The sequence below is a fragment of the Protopterus annectens genome, chromosome 2.part2 (assembly GCF_019279795.1).
Source record: "Protopterus annectens isolate FY-2018-M chromosome 2.part2, PAN1.0, whole genome shotgun sequence".
NCBI classification, from domain to species: domain Eukaryota; kingdom Metazoa; phylum Chordata; order Ceratodontiformes; family Protopteridae; genus Protopterus; species Protopterus annectens.
In genome coordinates, this window is record NC_056730.1 from 702,521,269 (window position 1) to 702,542,418 (window position 21,150).

Here is a 21,150-nt window from a genome sequence, read left to right on the forward strand (position 1 = left end):
CATATTTCCTGTTGCCCTGATTAATGTGTCATCATCTCTCCATGCTTTCTTAATATTATCAGTCCTGATCTAAAAACTGCCAAGTAAGGAAAATTTTGCAGTACACTGACATGAAATAGAGGATCAAGCATTTCACCTACAAATAGTTGTATAGGTGTTTCTTCTACTTCATCTGCTAACTTTCCTCTGCTTTTGGTTTTGGCATTATGTTTACTTTTACCTCATTTCTGCCTATTAAATACTTTTAAATACTTGCTGCTGTGAGTCCTGTTCCTGACTGTCCCTCTGCTTTAGATATTACAGAGGAAAATCTAGAATTCTGTTCAGGTTCACTTCCTTAGGCAGCCTTCATTACTTTAGTAATTGGAATCTTCTTACAAGGATCCATATCATGCACTAAAGGTTCTATCCTTTCTGCGCTGACATTTTACATTAATTTAACATCACCTGTAAGACTCGGTAACAGGTATTTGATAGCATATGCTCTTCAATTCCCTCTAGTCAAAGCCAATTTTTAGTTCCTTTTTTCTTTATCATGACTGGATATTTTGAAAAGTGTGTAATGTTACGGTTGTTATTCTCCCCATTTATAATAGGGATAGCTTCAGGACTCTGTAATCCAACTGTGTCAAGCCATTGCTCACAATTTTACTAAGGGTATCTTCTGGCCACAGAGTAGATGACTGCTCTTTCTCACCCCATAATTTCATAGTGTCCTGAACTGAGGGAAATCTTGACTTTTTTGACATTACATATTAAATTATGTACTAAAAATTATAGTATGTAGTACTTTCCCAACAGATTTTGAATTTGTACATGTTATAGGATAGAACACATATAACTTCCCCTTGCCTTTGTCATTTCTTTTATGTCTACAAACATATGGCTCCTTAACAAGTGTCACCATGCTCCCAGAATCTAGCAGCATCTAGTGTTCCTTCCCATTCAAGAATAATGAACATTTTACTAATTTAATAGTAGTACAAAGACAATAAACTGCTTCTACTACTATATCAGTTACTTTATCACATTCCAGTGGCACATTTTCATATTACCATTTTTATGAGAAGTCACATGTTGGGCATAGCAATTATATTTTCATTATTAGTATGTTGATTAAAACAAAATGTATCTATTTACAGCATTCTTTTTATTAATTAAATATTTTTTATCATGGTGCCTACTCTTGGCACATCTGAAATAGACTATTTCAGTTGCTGACAGTTTTTGTCTGTTCACATATGCACACTTTTAGGTATAGGCATATTTTTTTTTCAGTTTCATACAGTGTTTGATTAACTTGCAATCTTTCACTTAGCACAATCAATACTCTTAGGGTCAATCTGAAAAGCCCATTTATATACATCACTTGGGAGTGCCCTATTCAGTCTATCACCTGTTAAAAATGTCTCTCATTGTACTTTTACTGTTCATGTCTAGTGCTAACCATAAGTCAGAAAGAAGTTACTGATGACTGACATGCTTTATAGGTTTATAGGTTCATAGGTAAGTACTAGGCTAGCTCCCTTTGCAGGTCATTTTAAGCCTAGCCAGTTTCCCTTTTGTGTTCAAATTAACCTATCCTATTTGGTTAGAGATTGGACTTACCCATGCCATGCTTGATAATTATATTTTACCCCTAATGAGAATAACTGGGATCATACCACAGATAGTTTGAAGGGAAACATGCATGGAATAAAGCACCTAGGGGCTGCCTCTGTTCACTGGTAATACAGAGGGCAGTCCTGGGATAAATGTTCTGTTTCCTATCCATAGGTTCAAGTTGTGCTTTAATATTAACAGGGATGAACATTGTTTTATATGGATGGGGAGTCTGTTCCAGAGCAGCAGTATCCTCTGCAAGATTACCTGTCCCTGCAAACCATTCTCCTGATGTTGCAGAAGAGGTTTAGATCCCTAGTCCAAGTATTTCTAATGCCACTTGATGAGCTGATGTGCAATAAATAAATCAGTATTAGATTGAAGGATGCCTTGCATGCCAGACACAGGTTACCTTTTAGCAGTGTCTAGGATACTGAGCATAATGACAGGGCACTGAGTCAGTCCATGTAGGACATGTTGTTCTGGCCTTGTATCCTTTTAGTAAGGCATCTTTGTGGGTGCTAGAGCTTAATTTATTGACCAGTGTGTTCGCTATCTCTTTAGCCTCTGTGTAGGTAACACTGTGCACAATTAACTTAGTGCATTGCTACATTGTGCTTTTGACTGATTGAGATTATGAATGTAACTAAGAATGCCTTTTGGTTGTCTTTGGCTTGGGTAGCTATTTTAACATTAAACTTGGCTTTGGTGAATTTTATTAAGCTGCTGAGTTGTTTGTTTATTTTAATGACAAGGGCTATACCATTCTGGGAATTACTATTCTTACTTTTGGTCAAAATTATTTTCCTTTTATTGTAAAGCTTGTTGATATTATGTTTCTGGGGTTTGCCCTGTACTTGTTCCTGTGGGGTACAACTACATCTATGCAGCTGCTTACGTGCTGGTATACAGTGATGTTATAAATTTCTATGTATTGAATGGAGTTAACTGAGTTTGGTGGAGATTTGAAGCTTGCCAATTAGGAGTAGGTAGTTTGTCTTAAAGAAATTTCTAAAGATACCATGGGTGAAAGAGATCTCGGGTTTCAATTTTATTTCAAAGGAGATAGCTTTATGGTCAGACCTAACGAGTAAAGAAGATGTCCAAGGGATGGTGCAAGATGCTCCCATGTTAGTAAGGACAAGCTCCAAGATATTATTTCCCCCTGGTGTGTTCTCTGATTAATTGTTCCAGGGGCATTTGTATTGACAAAGTCCAGGAATCTCTGTGCTTGTGCACTAGTGGTCGTGTAGGATTCCCAGTCTATAGTTGGATAGTTTAGATCACCTAGGAAAATGGTATTGGGTTTAATACTAAGTGATTCTAGTTCCTGTAGGTAGGTATTGTGGCTTTCTTGTGTCATAGAGGGAGTTCTACCAATAGCTAATATATGGTGTGGGACATTTGCAATGGTTATTTGGACATGAAGAAGCTCTAGTGCATCAGCATGCTGCTTTACCAACCTTGATGTGAGTCTGTTCTAGATATAAATTGAGGCACCTTCTTCTTTTTCCCATCTTACACAGTAGCTGGTCAAGTGGAAGTCCTGCACAGCTGAAGTCCTCTCCACTATTGTAAACCATGTCTCACTCACTACACAGAAGTCAATGTCCTCCAGAGTGAGAACAGATTGTTCAAGCATTGATCTGTTACACCTTCATATTCCCCTTTGCTTGCTTCATTATATTGGTAGGTTTATCATATTGGCATTGCCTGAAAAAGGCACTATGGGGGTTGACAATGTCTTTGCCAATAATCAAAACCCTAGAGGGGGGCAGATGCAAGCCATCTCTGGCAAAGCAGAGTGCTCTGTCGATCATATCCTTCCAGGTTGACAGATATGGGACTCCTTCTGAATGACATCAAAAACTAAGCCAATTATTGAAGTCAATTATTCTTTGCTCATATTGTCGCATCATCCTTGGTGAAGGCAGAATGCTAGGCTCATACCTGCCTTGGACACATAGTCTAAGAGATCCATCATGTCTGTCTTCATATAGTCCAGGGAAGTACACCTCAAGTCATTGATACCAGCATGAACTATGACAGAGTCATACTGGTACTTATTACTCAAGGATTTGAGTGCATGCATGGTCTGAAAGATCCTGGCACCAAACAAGCAACTAACTTTCACTCTTTCCTTGCTCAGCCTGGTAAGAGGCACATCTGTACATTTTACTTACAATGGAGTCAAGTATAAAAAGAATGTTTGGTTGGGTCAATGCCTGCCTTATGGACTCAGCGCCTGTGACTTTAAGACACCTTGTGCTATGTCAGAAGGTATGCTTAACTTGCTGACTGAGCTTTGTGCCTGTATATTGTTTTGGAGGTCTTTGAGGTTTAGGCAAAACAGACATTGCATCTATAAGCATTTTGCTAGAATTAAATGTCCAGTTATGAAATTTCACAGTTTGTGTTTCGGAAGACGTACCAGTCCTAGCTAGCAATTTATTTTTTTAGTTTGTGAAAGTACATAAAATCAGTACTTTCCATGTTTATATAGGCCTCAAGTGCTTCCCCTGTAAGTTACAAAGATAATTGCTTTAGCCCAATCAGACTGAGACCAATTCTGAGTGACATGACTCTCAAAAGCAACAATGTATGCTTTGATGTTGTCATCCTCATTCAGATTTGTAGTTTTGGAGTGGTCTTGGGGGGGGTCAGCACAGTTGCTATCATATTCATTTGTTCCTTGATAGTGACTATTTATCGGTGCATTCACTTCTTTCCTGAAAGGCCAGTGCATATTGATTCATATTTGTGCTGATTAACAACAGAATCTCCATGCTTTTCTCCATGTTTTTGTGAGATGCAGCAGTTCAGTTACAGAACATGAACAAAAAGTCCATGTCCTCTTTTTCAGGGTCAAGTAATTAACTCAAAAATGTAGTGCATTTACAGTTTATAAGTTGAAATTATAAATATCATGCTTTTGCTTCTTGGTTTTGATTTAATCTATTGCTGGTTACTTACAGACCAAGTTCGCTTAAAGTCCACAGGCTGGATATGGCAGCTCAGTCAAGCGGCTTCCAATACATCCAGAGTTTGGGTCCTGGTGTATCTTGGATAAATCCACAGCTAGGCTTCTGGCACTTTGTGAGTAAATTCACAGTTAAGTTTCTGGTATTCATTACAAAAATCCACAGCTTTGCCCAGTCAGATCCCCCGGGAGTTTTAACCACATCTTTTCAGATCATCCTCATTAACTATACCGTTACATTCTTTTACTATTGCAAAATAGTTGTCTATAAACATCACCATTAGTTTCTACCACGATATCCATAATATATGGCATATATATCCATCACATTAAGCACTTTCTGTTATCTGAAATAGCCACTGTGCCACAAAGAAGATAGATGGGTAGTCAAATAGATAGATAGATAGATAGATAGATAGATAGATAGATAGATAGACAGAAAGACAGATAGCAGGTGCTAAGTAAGGTATCTTGCATGGGTCTCTATGTATCTCATGAGGCTAAAGTGCTTGCAGCTTGTCACAAAATTTTATTTTGATTTTTTGGTTATTACCATGCCAGTAAAGAGAGCTCTTCAATGTCTATGTCTGTTCTTCAAGTTGTAAGGTGTCTCACTGAATTCACTCCAAGCAAAACATTTTGCTAGAATTAAATGTCCAGTTATGAAATTTCACTGTTTGTGTTTCGGAAGACGTACCAGTCCTAGCTAGTAATTTATTTTTTTAGTTTGTGATAGTACATAAACGCCGTACCTTCCATGTCTATATAGCCCTCAAGTGCTTCCCCTGTAAATTACAAAGATAATTGTGTTAGCCCAATCAGACTGGTTATTACCATGTCAGTAAAGAGAGCTCTTCAATGCCTCTGTCTGTTCTTCAAGTTGTAAGGTGTCTCACTGAATTCACTCCAAGCAAAGCATTATACTGGAAATGAAAAGGTGCATACATACCTGGCCTGCAAAGGTCCTCATCCTATATCCTTATACCTGAGTTTTTTTTCTTACTGTGTAGCACTCTTAGAGTTATCTACTAACATTATGATGTACCAATATATAAGCTCACCCCAAATATCTGATGGCATAGTTCATAAAAATGATCTCAAAACATCTGCAACCCAATCCACAAAATTTGAATCTGACATAAAAAACAGCAATGGTACAAAAATCCTTAATGTCCTACCAGAAGTATCTCCCTAAGCTTTATGTGTTGTGTAATTGTTTTCAGAATTATGTGACTTTAAGGACTGTTGTAAATATGATGAGAGTAATTGTCTTTTGCTGTATCAAGAGTCATTCAAACTTGTTATGTGTTGTGTCTTAGCCAGCTGCATTCACACTCTGAGATAAAGAAACTTCCAATCTTGAAATAAAAGTTACTGACTGATATTTACTCCTTGCTCAAATGTTATAGAAGGTGCACCCAATGAAGCACATATGCACGCACAAGCTCATGCATGACAATGTCATCTATGTTACACTTCCAACTGACTTAATTGTATATCATGGGAGGAAGACTAATATATTTGTGTGTTCACATTTGGAAGCAGCAAAAGTAAATGTTTCTGTGCAGCCATATATAAAAATGCTACGTAGGTATTATCAATTCTAATAATGCAGATATACTATGATTTGAGTATTAAATGAAAATGAAACAGTTTACTATGATTGTATTATCATTTTTTCATTAATTCAGTAATATTTTAGTTTAAAGGTTGATAATAATAACTTTTTCCTAATAACATTTCCTTTTTGATAGTAATATCCTCCACATAGTCACGTTGTTTATAAGTGTTTTTCTAGGTGCACTGGATAGCATCTCTGGCACTCCCTTTGACTGAAGATGTGGCTGTTATCAACACATCAGGTGACCCTTCCTCCATACTATTGCCTTTAGTTTGTGGCTTTAAGTTGTCATCTGATCCTCTAGGGCTTCACTGTAGTCATGCAACCTTAGGCAATAAAACTGGTTGTCTCTTACTTTTGGAGTGTCATACGGGCTAACATCCATCTTGGACTATGCAGTGACTCATCCATTATGGATACAGTCTGGTTGTGGTTGGCTATAATGGTTAAAATATGACTAGATAATTTTGCCTTCTAGGGATACATCTGTGGTCACCAGTCTTTATTTGGGTATTTTACTGGTTATCCATCATCCTTGGAGTAAATCAGTCATCAGCCACCATTCTTCGAATATGATACCAGTCACCTGGAAATGTTGCAAAACTATATTGCTTTATAATAGAAGTTAGCACAAAGGACTAAAGCTCCAGTTTTACTGGCACAATAGCACAGCGGTTAATGTTGTCGCCTCACAGCAAGAGGTTCTCTGGTTTGATTCTTGGCTGAGGTGCCTTCTGCGTGTGGTCAGCATGTCCTCCCTGCGTTCACTTGGGTTTTCTTCTGGGTACTCCGGTTTCCTTCCACATTCCAAAGACATGAGTCTGGAGCATTTCTCCCCAGGCCTCCACTGAAAATAGGCTAGTTGGACTTTCCCAGTCAACAAATGTTAAATAAATAAATAAATAATAGGGACTAGTCTTTTAGGTAGCCATGTGCTTTGAATGACTGACTTTTCAACATGCCTTCCCCACATCAGTTGCACACATTATTGGTCCTGATCATGAAACAATTGGTTCTTAATGTCATTTTTCAATTCTGTAGCATATTTTAGTATATATTGTCTAGCACCTAACCTTCTAATTGATTTACCATTCATGTTATGAAAATGTATTGTTTCTATAGTCTGCTCTGTCTAGTTAGTCTGGCAGTTAGCACAGAGGACTAAAGCTCTGACTTGTTAATGAGCTGCTTCTTGTGCTAAGGGTACAGGGCTTAAATCTTTCCACCATCATTTGCCTACTGTGTGACCTTGAGCTAGACCTTTAACCAACTCTTTAATGGTCTCATGGACTGCATGCCTCATAATTACCTATGAACCTAATTGCCTCCTTACATCTGCTGTCATTAAACAGAGGTGGGAACTGAACTTCTGACTTAGAGGTATCATTGTTAGTATTGTTGAACTGTGCGAGCTGTGTTTCAGGTTGTATGCCCTCCTCTATAAACCTACTTCCCAGCCACTGCAGCTCATTGGGCTCCTAGTTACAACCAATGTAAGGCATGCACACATTAAAGTGGCAGCATCCAGAGCCACAATGGCAACACATTTAAAGCAGCCACTAGGAGTTCACAGCTGTCTGCATTGTCATCCTTAATGAACAGGCCCAGTATGGACAGTAAAACTGCTGCTAGAGATACTTCTTATATCCCTGTACCAGACCGGGTCATTGTCAGGTGATGAATTCAGTGAAAGCTGTAGAAGGAAATGGGCCATACAGTACTCAAACTAACAATCTGATTCTACTGAACACCACCCCAATGGTGGCCCCCTCCAGTTTGAATATCAAGTTCAATATCCTTGAATAAGACCCATATTGGAAACCACATGAGCAAACAAGGACACTCCATAATCATTAGTAGTTCTTTGATTAACTTACTTGTCTCTTTTCTTGAGTCAGGCAGTAAAATTACATAAGCTCATCCCCTTTGGGGTATATAGCACTGCATCACTGAGATAGCATGTGAACTCTTACACAGAAGTCCAAAGAAGGGTTGGGAGGGTGGCCTAATGGTTAAGGTGTTTGCCTTACTAACACAAGGTGCAGGGTTTGAGTCTCACAAGAGATAATTGGCTAGGCTTAAAATGGCTCGCAAGGGCAGTTAGCTTAGTACTAACCTATGAACCTATAGCTGGATAGAATATAAATCAAGAGAAATCTGCAGGGCACTCATGTTCCAATGACATACTCAAAAGACGTAGTAATTCTACCATCAAATTAGTGCACTTCCTATCTAGTTTACTAAAAATCACTACCCTTCTACCATTCTAACCCATGTAAGACCCTGAATAAATGAGAACCTTGGAGAGATCACCTCTTGTAAATGGGACCCATATTTTTTTTTATCCAGCCACATCTTAGTTATAAATACCTAGTCTACAAGTTACAGTGCATCAAACACTTGGCACATATTGTATATAATGGAGCAATGGGATAACTGGTGATGGAAAGCTGACAGCTACCACACTGGAAAAGGAAGAACTCCCATCCTAGTGTGGTTTTGTGCTGTGGTAGTTAAAGGTGATCATAGTTGGGGTACGCCCAACCAGGGTTAGTCAGTCTCCTTTACCACCTACTCTGTGATTTATGACAAAGCCAAGATGTTGGAATGCAACAACAACTACAGCCAGAGCTATCAGCAAGTCATAAGGATGCAGGGCAGTTAGGAAGCAGACACAGTATATCAGAGGTGTACTTAGACAATGACACTGGAAGATAAATTCTTGCATACAAGTACACATCAGATTGTAGAAGCCACTCACACAACACCCACATCACATAGCTCACAATACACACATAGATTAATGTATTCTGAGACACTTAAAAGCAATCTTCCTAAACAACAAAGATCATCTAGACCATCTGCTGTCAAAGCTATGCCTCAGCAAACCCAAAGGCACTCAGAACAAACAACATCTAACATCACACATACTGTCACTCTCCGTGAAGCAAACACACTTCCAGGAATCTCATCATAGAGAACTCCATTGTAAGATATACTAATGCCCCTCTAACTAGGCTGAACACAGAGAAGATAACCGTTAGTTGTTTATCTGAAGACAGGATCCACCAAATAATGCATGCACTCAAGTCATTACGCCACAGGTACCAGTATGATTCCATTATAGTCAATGTAGGAGTAAATGACCTGAGATGTACCTCCGTGGACTATATGAAGAGAGACATTATACAGATTTCAGACTGTGTGTCTCAGGCTGGTATGAGCCTAGCACTGAGCAGCATATTACCATCACCGAGAATTGTGTCATAATATGAGTAAAAAATGATAGGTTTAAACAACTGGCTGTCTTTCTGGTGTCATTCTAATGGGATCCAATATTTGTCAGCTTGGGAGAATGTGGTCGACAGACCATGTTGCTTTGTCAAGGATGGTCTGCACCTTTCCCCTCTAGGATTTCAAATACTGACTAAAACTTTATCCACCCCCACAGTGCCTTGTTTAAGCAATGCCAAATTAACAAACCTACCAGCATAGCAAAAAAAAAAAAAAAACTGAACCACAAGGCGTGACTGCTCAATGCTAGGAGCCTCAATAAAAAACTACAATCTCTGCAAGGCTTCCTCCAATTGAAAATACTGACATCAGTGCAAGACATGATTTAAAGTGGCAGAGAGTACCCAGGCAGAGCAAGGTTTCAGTGCCTCCATCACCTTTAGACCAGTAGCTGCACAGACAAGGGCTAAAGGTGATGGTGTCTCAATATACATCAGTAACAAGCATACCTCTAGGGTGGTCAAACAGGATGGCGTGGTGGAGTTCCTCCACATGCAGATCACCGTAGACAAAATACCACACCATATCGTAGTCAGTTAGAGATCACCCTCCATGTCCCAAGATGCTCACAATGCATATTTCAGCCTATTGGAGAAACTTACCATCCAACCTAACACACTACTCATAGGAGCCTCAGATCTATTGACACAGATATTCCTGGACTTCATAAATATAAACACCCTTGATCAAATAGTGAATATGCCCACTAGAGGCTCCAACATACTATACTGGACCTCATGCTATCAAATATTAGAGAACACTGCCCCTTCCCCCCATGTCTCATCATCCCTGGTAAGGTCTGACCATAAATATGTCTTCTTTAATATCAAAATCAACTCAGTAATCCCATTAAAACCAGCAACAGTTACAAACTACTCCAAAGCAAATTACCTTTTATTGAGAGATGATTTATCAAAATTCAGTGCCCGTTCAAATCTTGAGAACACAGCAGCCTATGGTGAACTGCTCTGAGAAACTGTGCACAGCTATGTCAATGGCTGCATAGAGGTTGCTGTATCTACCAGAAGTAAGCCCAGGACTCTCCCCAGAAACAAACTGCTCTGGTGGCATCCCAAATTAAACAGGATATCCAACAAAAGGAAAAAAATATATGGCAAAAATCAGAAAGGGTAATTCTCATTAAGACAAAAACTCTATCATCAAACTAAATAGGCAACTAATAGGGCTAATTAGGTCAATAAAAGCCAACTTTGAGGTTAAGATAGCCTTCCAGGTGAAAGATAACCATAAGGCCTTCTTCATCTATGTCAGAAACCTCAAGGGCAGCACACAACAATGTGCTGAACTGGCAGTTAATGCTGCCAGATTCACAAAGTCTGTCGATATAGTGAAACAATTAGTGGACAAATTCAGTGCCAATCTTACCCTCCTCTCACCTCCAACCATCCCCCCAAAAATACCCTTAAACATAACAGTGGCAATCTTAAAACAGGCTTTCTGCTACATGAATGGAGGACTACAACAGTCACCCCCTTCATAAGGGAAGACCTTCATGGAAACTACAGACTCGTTATTCTAACTAGTCTTATTTGCAATGCCATGGAATAAATATCATGGAAGTTATCAGCAAGTACTTACGAGACGTCCAGATACTGGATCCATCCCAATTTGACTTTGTCAAAGGAAGGTCATCCTTACTGAAGTTTGTGCACTTCTTTGAAAAGGTCACTAAGGAAATGGATGAGGTGAAAATGGTGCATACTACCTACCTAGATCTGGCAAAACATTTGATGCAATACCCTTCTGATGATGTGAGGTATTGCCACCTATGCCAGGTGAAGGAGGGCAGTGGATGTGTAGCATATGCCAGCATAGCTAGCTGGAGTTTTGTAAAGAATTATTTGTCATTTGTATATCAAACTGATTTGTACAGATGCTTGTGTTGAAAGTGCATTTGTAAATCTGCTTGTGCTAAAAATCTACCAACAGTGGATCCTGCTGGACAGAAAAGAAATATATTTTTATATCAGACTGCACTGTTGTAACTGAGGAGCTGTATATATGTTAATAGAGGATGCTGTAAGAGAAGAAGTTAATCTCAGCCTCAGATAACTTTTAGAAAAAAATTATGAAATTAAATTACATAATTTAAGCCAAAAAGATGGTATTTCACAAGTTTCAATGCAGCTAGAGACCAAACGTCTGTACTAGGATGCCTCCTGTATTGTCCTTGGGGGTGAACTAATAGCTACTCGGGAAGGGTAGAAGTTTGAAATTTTGTTATAACTTCCATAAGCTGCAAGAGATCTTAGCAAAGCTCTATGTATGTGTATTATGGCACATATGTGAGAGATTCTGGTTCAATTTCTAGGAAAGGGGAGTAGTATGGGAAACAGAAGTCAAATGACCAGATGTATGTGATGTCATTCTGGAATCCAGGACTGAAATGATGTTTTAATACTAGATGAGAGAGAGGTCTCAGAGCAGTCTGTTTTTTGGAATGTGACATAGAAGGATTTCTCACCACTTCATCTTGCCTTGCTTTAATAAGTAACCAGGGAATAGTAATTCTTTAGATCAGTCAGAAAAATACAGTGAGATTAGTTATGCACTGTTTTTCTGTATCTGTGTGACTCTATTCATCTGTGTTATTTTTAACATTTCCTGTGATTGAAACTCTGGTGTTTATTGTAAATAGATATTTTGTATTTCATGTTCTTTTTATTAGTTATTACTAAATATATTTAAACTTTAAATAGTGGCTGGTCCTTTAGAGAATATTTTAACCTTTGAGAGTACTTATATTTATTTGGTGACAATGTGGCTGCTCCCGAAAGCCTTAATGTTTGGTCAACATTACCATTTGTATTAATATTAATTTCACTCAGTACAATTGGGTACCCTTGTAAGAGTCTTAGAGTTGCTGGCTTTGTTGTGTCCTGGTGGCAGCAACTACCTTATAGTCTAGGAAGAGGGGCATAGCTAGTAAATCTATGCCAGCCTTCCGCAGGTGTGTGTGTGTGTGTGTGTGTGTGTGTGTGTGTGTGTGTGTGTGTGTGTGTGTGTGTGTGTGTGTGTGTGTGTGTGTGAAAATGAAATTTCAAAAAGTGTGTGTGTCAGCTACTTGGAGAAGGGGCACAGAGCACTGGCTTCACAGAGAAGTTGGTGGAAGACCTGGCCTGGGACATTCATCTGAGGACTCAACTCTCAACTCTATAGCTGTTGCAGTAGGGATTCTTATTGGGGGCCTGCAGAGAGAGAGAGAGAGAGAGAGAGAGAGAGAGGGAAACACAGACACCAGACTGTGTGTGTTCCCTGTGTGCTCTTAAGGGAAATTGTTCTTGGTGGACAGAGCTGCATCTGGAAATACTGTGTGTATCTATTTTTGTTCCAAGTGAATGTCCCTGACTGGTGTCAGTGTTGAGGATTCAGGCTCATTGATTACTGGCCTAGAAGAGGGACATAACAAACCTACTTTGGCATTGTCAACAAACTTACAGAACTAGGTATAACATGCTGGTTAGCTAGCTAGCTCACTGGTAGGATCTAGGAGTTTAGAATCAGTGAGGCCACCTCCACGAAGAGATCGGTCACCAGTGGTGTCCCCCAGTGCTCTGTGCTAAGCTCTCTCCTATTTGGCATCTATTTTTTGAATGTCAAAGCCAATGTCAAAGGCCTCAGGCTAACCAAGTTAACAGACTAGGAGCAGTCATTGACTCCCCCCAAGATGAGAACACCCTCCAAGAAGGTATAACATATACAAACACTTGGTGCCACTAGCTTAAAATTCAATAATAAGAAATGCACTGTTATATCTTTTGGAAAGTCAGCTACCAAAAGTAACTATGTAATCAATAAAACACCCATAAATGTTGATTCACTCATCAGGGATCTTGGAACTCATGAAGATAGTAACCTAGCCTTCGACCAACATGTGTCCAAGGTAGTAAGAAAATCCTTCTGCCTTGTTCAACATATAACCAAGTGCATGGCATCTAGGACCAGAGAGGTCATCATACCACTGTACTTGGCTCCCATCAGATCCATCATACAGTATAGTGCCCCTTTTGGGTATGCACCTGAACTGGCACATGCAGCAACTGGAATTCCTGCAAAGGTTCCTTACAAAAGGAATACAGGGAGCAAACACAATGTCCCAATATGATTGTCTTAAAGCCCTGTCTCTGTACTCTGTATCATGCAAAGTTCTGAGTGGTGATCTTTGCCTGGCATACAGGGCATACCTGGAACCTGTTTTGATGAACATTTTGCACATCTGCAAAACAAACAGCATCAGAACTGTTAGATTAAAAGACCTAAATTTTGCTTGTGATATAAATAAGAAGACATGTTGGAGAGACAGATATATTTCTCAGAGAATTTCCATTCCCTGGAAGAGCCTCACCATCCATGTGAAGCAGAATTCTTCCCCATACCTATTGAAACACAACTTGGACCAATAGATGGGTAACTGGAAATTCACCTCTGGTCTGGTGGCTATGTATCTAATGGGCAGAGGTGGGTCAGATTTGGGTTGATGACTAGACTTATAAGGGCCCTAGGTAGTTGTTAGCATAGTATACAGCTATGAACCTATGAAATCATGAGTATGAATTCATTTCATTGTTCTAGGGTAAATGACATGTCTGTGTTAGTGAACTAAATGCAATTCATAGTAACTGTAGAGAAAAAAATGCCTAAACATTAGTCAATGACTGAGTGACCAGGTAATAACAACATCCAAAAAAAAAAATAATAACCAGGTACACAGAAAATATCACTGAAGAAAGCTTGGTCCCCAAAATAACTACATGCTTAGAGATAAGTAATATAAAAAGTTTCTAATGGCTTGGAGGATGCTGCGGAACATGAACAGAAATGTCTGCTTAAAATTTTAGCTCCATACCTGGCACAATGTATTTTGCATACTTGGGTGGTAGTGAAGGAGAGATTACATATTTCAGACCAATACAATGAATAAGTGGAAGAAGGTGAATATTGTTGTCTGTGTTTGGAGTTCATCTACAACAGGATGGATACAAAGTTAGACTAGATGCCGAAGAAGCTGCAGGTTCCAAATGGACTATGCAACAGAATGTGACCTCCATTAGAACTGACAGTGAGCAAGTGAAAGGGTGAGTGTTGAAATGGAGCAGTATACAACAGACTTGGAAGTGAGTGTTGAAAGGCCAGAGAATTGAAAAAGTTAAGAAATATTATTAAGACCTTCCAAGACAAGCAGAAATGTCTAGAAAATTATTACAGATAGGAAATATGTTCATATTAATGGACTAGAAGGATGATTTGAGGGTTCTGATCCTTCCAATTCTGTGGAACTGTGGTTGTTGGATTTAACTAAAGATATTCCTTCTCTGGATTCTCGGATTGATCCAGTACCTAGAATGGAAACAGTGGAACAGAGTACTGATAATCAGCACCACATTATTGCAAAATGTCACAGTTACTGCTCTAATGAGTCAGGGTTCTGACGAGTAGCTCTTCCCTAAGGTCTGAATGTGGATGGCATGAGAATTTGCATAGATGAGGACTTTCCCAGCAGTTGCATCAGAAATGTGTACAACTTTTCTGCCTATGTGAAATATGAAGTAAGAGGGATCAGTGGCCCAGCTAATGTATGCTGCAGTGTTGCAAGTGAGCTGGTGGGGTAGGTAATACATTTACTAGTCACTAGAAGAAGTGATTATTTTTTATTATGCAAGGAAAAGGTGCTCAGTGGACTGTGGATAAAGAAGCAGAGGAGAAGATGGTAGAAACAGGTCAGTGCATGAAAGATGAGGCATCCCGTTGTACAGATGAACATTCTGGAATGACCATGGCAGTCAGAGAGAAAGTAAAACAGGCAGCTCATGCATTGATTGGGTATGGAATGGAGCAGGCTGATTTGAGAAAGGTGATATGGGATCAACTGAAATAGAATTATATGTAAAATCACTCTCTGTTAATTGAGCAGTCTACTAGTGGAGCAGAATAGTGGAATTTGTACAATCTGGATAAGTTTATCCACAGAAGGAGATCTGTTAATATTAATGCGAAGCATTAGTGAGGCTTTAGATGGATCACATAGTAGCGGCATGGACAAACATGGTAAACATAGGGCTTGTACTAGTTTTTTGGAGAAAGCAGGAATCATCAGTCCAGTAATTAAAAAGTAAGAAAAGTTAAGTGCGAATGGGTCAGTGAGGGAGTTATCTTTCTTTAGATCATTTCTGATCCATGATTTAATTTTCTTTTGTTTGAACTGAGTGTTTCATATTGAGTTTGACAGTAAGGGGCAAAGAGTCACAGGAAGGAAGATCAAAGTTGAGGAAAAGAAGGATTGTAAGGAAATGCAGGCATGGCAGTTCTGTTGGGGAGTATTAAGCCTGGGAGGCAGTGATCCACTGAGTTTGTAAATCAGAGTTATAGTAATGGAAAAAGGTCCGGTCACCTGGACTTTTTCCATTAGTATAACTCTTCTTTTTTTTTACAGCAATGGAGAACGCAAGATTTCCATTGCTTTTTACAACCTGTCTCGCTATGTTAAATGAGTTTAACATAGTGAGACAGCTTTTATAAAAAGCAACGGAGCATCTCCGTTGCTTTTTTTTAAGGCTGTCTCGCTATGTTAAACCCATTTAACATAGCGAGACACTTTAAAAAGCAACGGAGATCTTGCTTTCTCTGTTGCTTTTTTCAAAACTGTTTTGCTATGTTAAACTCAAAACTGTCTCACTATGCTTTTGCCCAAAGCTCTGATGTACTACGTAAGTATACGCATGCTCAGTACATCAGAACTGCCGCAGAATACCAGACAGCTGTGGAAGGGCAGCAAGGAGGCATTATACAATGCCATTATTTAAGAAAAGTAATTATTTTTTTTCTTAAATAATGTCATTGTATAATAGCAATAACCCACTTCTGGGTGTGGGTAATGCTGCATTTACCCACGGTTGGCTTTGTTTGGCCACTCGGGCTTCGCCCTCATGACCAAACCACACCAACCATGGGTAAATCCAGCATTATCCACACCCAGGCATGGGTTATTGCTATAATATACCACACTGACATCATTGGTTATTGCTATAATGTCTAACATTAGCTTGGTGTCTAAAAGCAGAATCATTACAAATATACTTACACTGTTGACAGTCATAAAGAGTGGAAGTTCCTTTTCTATTAGAAAGATGTGTCTGTTAAAAACACTCAGTTTTTGTAACAAAAATGTTGTTTAAAATCAACACCACACTTAAAAGTAAACACAGGTTGCTTGTTAGTGAATTTGTCAGTCACAGTAAGAATAGTCTTTCTCTTCCTAATATTTTTTTTTTATTTAAAATGCTATTCTATTAGAAGGTAATACATAATTTATATCAGCTCTTTCTGAATGCTTTTCATAGCCAGTACCTAAATTTACATTTCTATTATAGAGTCTTGAAAACTGGGACTGAATATGTTCCCCTTTACTCGCCTGACTTCATTTCTTTGTTGTACCAACATATTCATATCATAGCCTATATTTCAAAAATCCATGATAAGTTTACCAAATTCCATATGTAGCACATACTCCAAAAATGTAAGCCTTCTTGTTCTAATAAGATGGCCTTAAAATAGACCTGGTTTCTAAATAGATTTATCTGTTAACTGAGTAGGTGGCTTGCTGGCTCATGGACATTTTTCAGCCATTCCCTGAGCCAACTAAGGCAGGGCAAGATACATAATATGACATTGTATACACACAGGACATAAAGTGATATTTACATACAGGACAAAATCATTTTAATAGGGTAGTGCTGCAGACTGAAGTAAGATATAATTCTTGAAAATATTAAGTAGGATTACCATTCCTTCTTTATAACAATTCATAAGCATGAATACAGAGACCAGAAAAATCTTGGGATGAACATTCCATTAAAGATCTAGACAAAAAAGTAAACAGCAGGAGAAACAAATAGCAGTCAGCGTATACCTCAACTGTCCAGATTTTCACAGGCTGTCCAGATTTTTGCTTCATATTTTTGGTCTATTGCTTGTAAAATGTGGGGGTTTCTGACAAATCACTGATGATTGAAGTCACTAAACAGTGACATATATGTGAGTTTCAGACTTCATATCCATCAGAAAACCCATGCTAATACAAATCCTGTTATCCTAGAAACTTTCTAAGATAATATTAGCAATATTTAAAATCTGTCCCTATATTTGGCCTTTATCTCCCATAATTTTAGGCTTTGTCCAGATTTCTTGCACTAAGAGGTTGAGAGGTATGCCATTCAGTCATTCTCTTTATAGCAGTAGCAGCAACACCTGTACATTGTGGATCAATGCTGAAATAATCTGATCTTGAATTCCACATACCTCCGATATTCATAGCATTAGCAAGGAATGTCTCGCAGGTTACCAGTGAGATGAATTTTTCAATGTGTTTTTTCTTCTCCCATGCCTGTCAGCAAGCAGACTGTCCCTCACCCATGGGAACCAGCTCATTCATTCCCTTTCCTAAAATCAAGGCAAGAACTGGCCAATGTGCTATTATCATTCAGGAACTAATCAGGGAATGTTATCCACTCACCAGCATCCTGGCAATGAGAGCACTTGTAATGCCTATCCAGCAGCACCAGTTTTGCAACAGGTAAAACACTCTCCTTTGTTACTGGAAAACCAAAAAGCTGCGGGTTCTATGTTCACTGGATTACTAACATTGCAGTGTAGTATAAGGGAGATGCTGCACTCATGAATGCAATGTCCTTCAGATGAGAAGTTAAACTGAGGTCCCAACTGGTTGAGTTGGTAATAACTCAGGTGGATAGAAAAGATCCCACGGTACCTATTGAAAATAGTAGGAATTCTTTTTTTACATAATCCATAGGTATTTATACAATCAATAGTTATTTACATTCCTACTTGCTTACATTATATATACATATTTCTCAATTTTATTTATATATATATATATATATATATATATATATATATATATATATAGATAGATATATATATATATATATATATATATATATAGATATATATATATATATATATATATATATATATATATATATATATCTATATCTATATATATATAAAGTATTTACATATCATATACTCCTTTTACATTTATCTTCATCATATAATACCGCTCCAATTTCCAAAACCAAAACCTTACAAAACCTTATTTTTTCAACATCATTGCCAAGTCTCATTTTTCATTAAACATGATTTTCTTAACAGTCTCTTGTTCCAGATCAGCCTTAATGTAGCAAACATTTTCTTATCAAGACTTTCAACCTCACTCTTACTTCTCTTTCTATAGTAACCAAATTCAATCATGTCCTTGGTTAAATTGCTCATGTCTTTAAATTCATTCACATATTTTCTATCTATAATCTTTTTCCATAATATTTTTAATCTTTTATATTTACAAAAAAAAATGTTCACAAGTTTGAAGTTCACCACAATATAAACAAACTGTGTCTTTTATACTTTTATATGACATATTCGCCTTCACTGATAAGTTTTATATAGACAATCTCCAGAAAAATCCTGACCTTCTGTATGCCCTTTACATCTTTTCATTCTTGCAGTAATAGCATTCCTTTTGTCAATGTTTAACTCCTTCCAAGGATATATCCTATAATATTTTTCCATAATCTTATCATTACATTCTTTTCTATTATTATCAATTTCTTTCACATTTATTTTCCACAAGATAATCTTATCTTGATAATTCCTTTATTACAATTCCTCCTTTTTTAACTAAAAAAGTCAACTCATTCAGTTTTATATTTCAGACTTAATATTTTCATTAATAAAGAAACCTCATTGTCTTTTAAACATTTTATTACTGTATATACGTTTAATGATGACATATACACTATAGGGGTTATTAACCATAAACCACTAATCACACAGATACTTGGAATATGCACAATACTGTTGTTTTCCACTTTCATTATCACGTTGCAATTTCACACCCCAGTCCATAAACCTCTATTATCATACACTTTTGATAAATTCTGTACATCATTACATAGACATAATAAATGCTTTTTTAAAGTATCTTTTTCAACTTCAGTTCTAAATTGAATATTAATTTTTTTCTTAGTTTCCCTAAAAGAGGGCTTAAGTGCATACAAGTTCCAAGGTAAACAATTTTTCTTTTCTTCGTATTCCTCTATAAATTTTTCCATTACCTTCCCAGCCTCAAAAATAATGTCACAAAAAGTCTCTTTATTAATATGAATAAATGCTTTTACCTCGTTTGGTTTAACCCTGAGCATCTTAATTACTTCGTCACATACATTATATCCGTCCACTTCTTTATCTTCCTTCTTTTGATCCGAACTTTAAACAGTCTCTTTTTCTTTAAACTTACTTATTTTTCTTCTCTCTTACCATGTATCCCTTCTTTGACCATTTCTGCATATGATTTTTTTTCAGCCTTCATACCTTCACTTTGCTGCATTCTTCCTTCTGTATCCTGTCCATCATCTCTCCCTACAATACATCTTTACTATTTTCTGGCTCACTTTCATCGACCATGTCTAACAATATATCATCCCGCAACCCTCCTGACTGGAGGGTTGCAATAATTCACTCTTGTGTTGCAATCCCTGACTCAAAAAGATTTTGCTGAAGCAAATCTGAGTCTACAATAGATGCATCCATCCCTTGAAACTGCTTTTGCAAAGGCTCAACTGCCTTTTCTATCATCTCAGCCACACCCTTATTATTTTTGAATGCCTCCTCACTCTCCAACTCAAGTACCACATTTGCTGTCCAACTGATAGCACCAGAAACACTAACATACTTTTTGTTCTCCTTTTCACGCTCCATCAACACTTCATCAGCTTGCTGTTTCTCTAAGCCACCTACATGCCCAGACCACAATACAGAAAGTGCCACAATGAAAATGTGTCTCTGTATGCAAAAAGAGTAGGGGAAGTTCCCTGATGCCCTGGGCAGATTTATCCTATTAATAGAAATACCACCTTGGGTCTTCTCTGGAAAGAGGCCACTAGCCTACTGGAGCTTACTCAGTTAGCAAAGGAAAAATAAAAAATAAATGCATAAATCCTACCCCAGGCAGGAGGACACTTGATTTTTGTCACTGCAATGGTCTGCAATGCCTTCCGCATATGAGTGCGTACTTCAACATACCTGTGCTGAACGTTAACACCAAACTATGTCTTGATGTGCCTAATGCCTTCCCCATGACACACATTTGCAGCACCACCTCTCTTCTAAAGTACTCTGGCAGTGTGTGTGGTCAGCTCTACCCTGCCCTCCCCCTAGAATTTGCATGTCTGTCCTTCCATGGTACGTCCATCAGGTGCTTGAGCTGCTAATTGAACTAAGGTCACCTGGACTATATCCTCTACTACTCTGGAGGTGGCACCATGTGGATGAGTTTAAAAGATAAAGGGGCTTATATAAAGGCAAATAATTCGACTGTACACTGATGGAATTTTATACAGGACTGAAATATGTGACTGTGTGTGTGTGTGTGTGTGTGTGTGTGTGTGTGTGTGTGTGTGTGTGTGTGTGTGTGTGTGTGTGTGTGTGTGTATATATATATATATATATATATATATATAAATGTGTGTGAATATATATATATATATATATATATATATATTTATATATATATATATAAATGTGTGTGTGTGTGTGTGTATATGTCTATATATATATA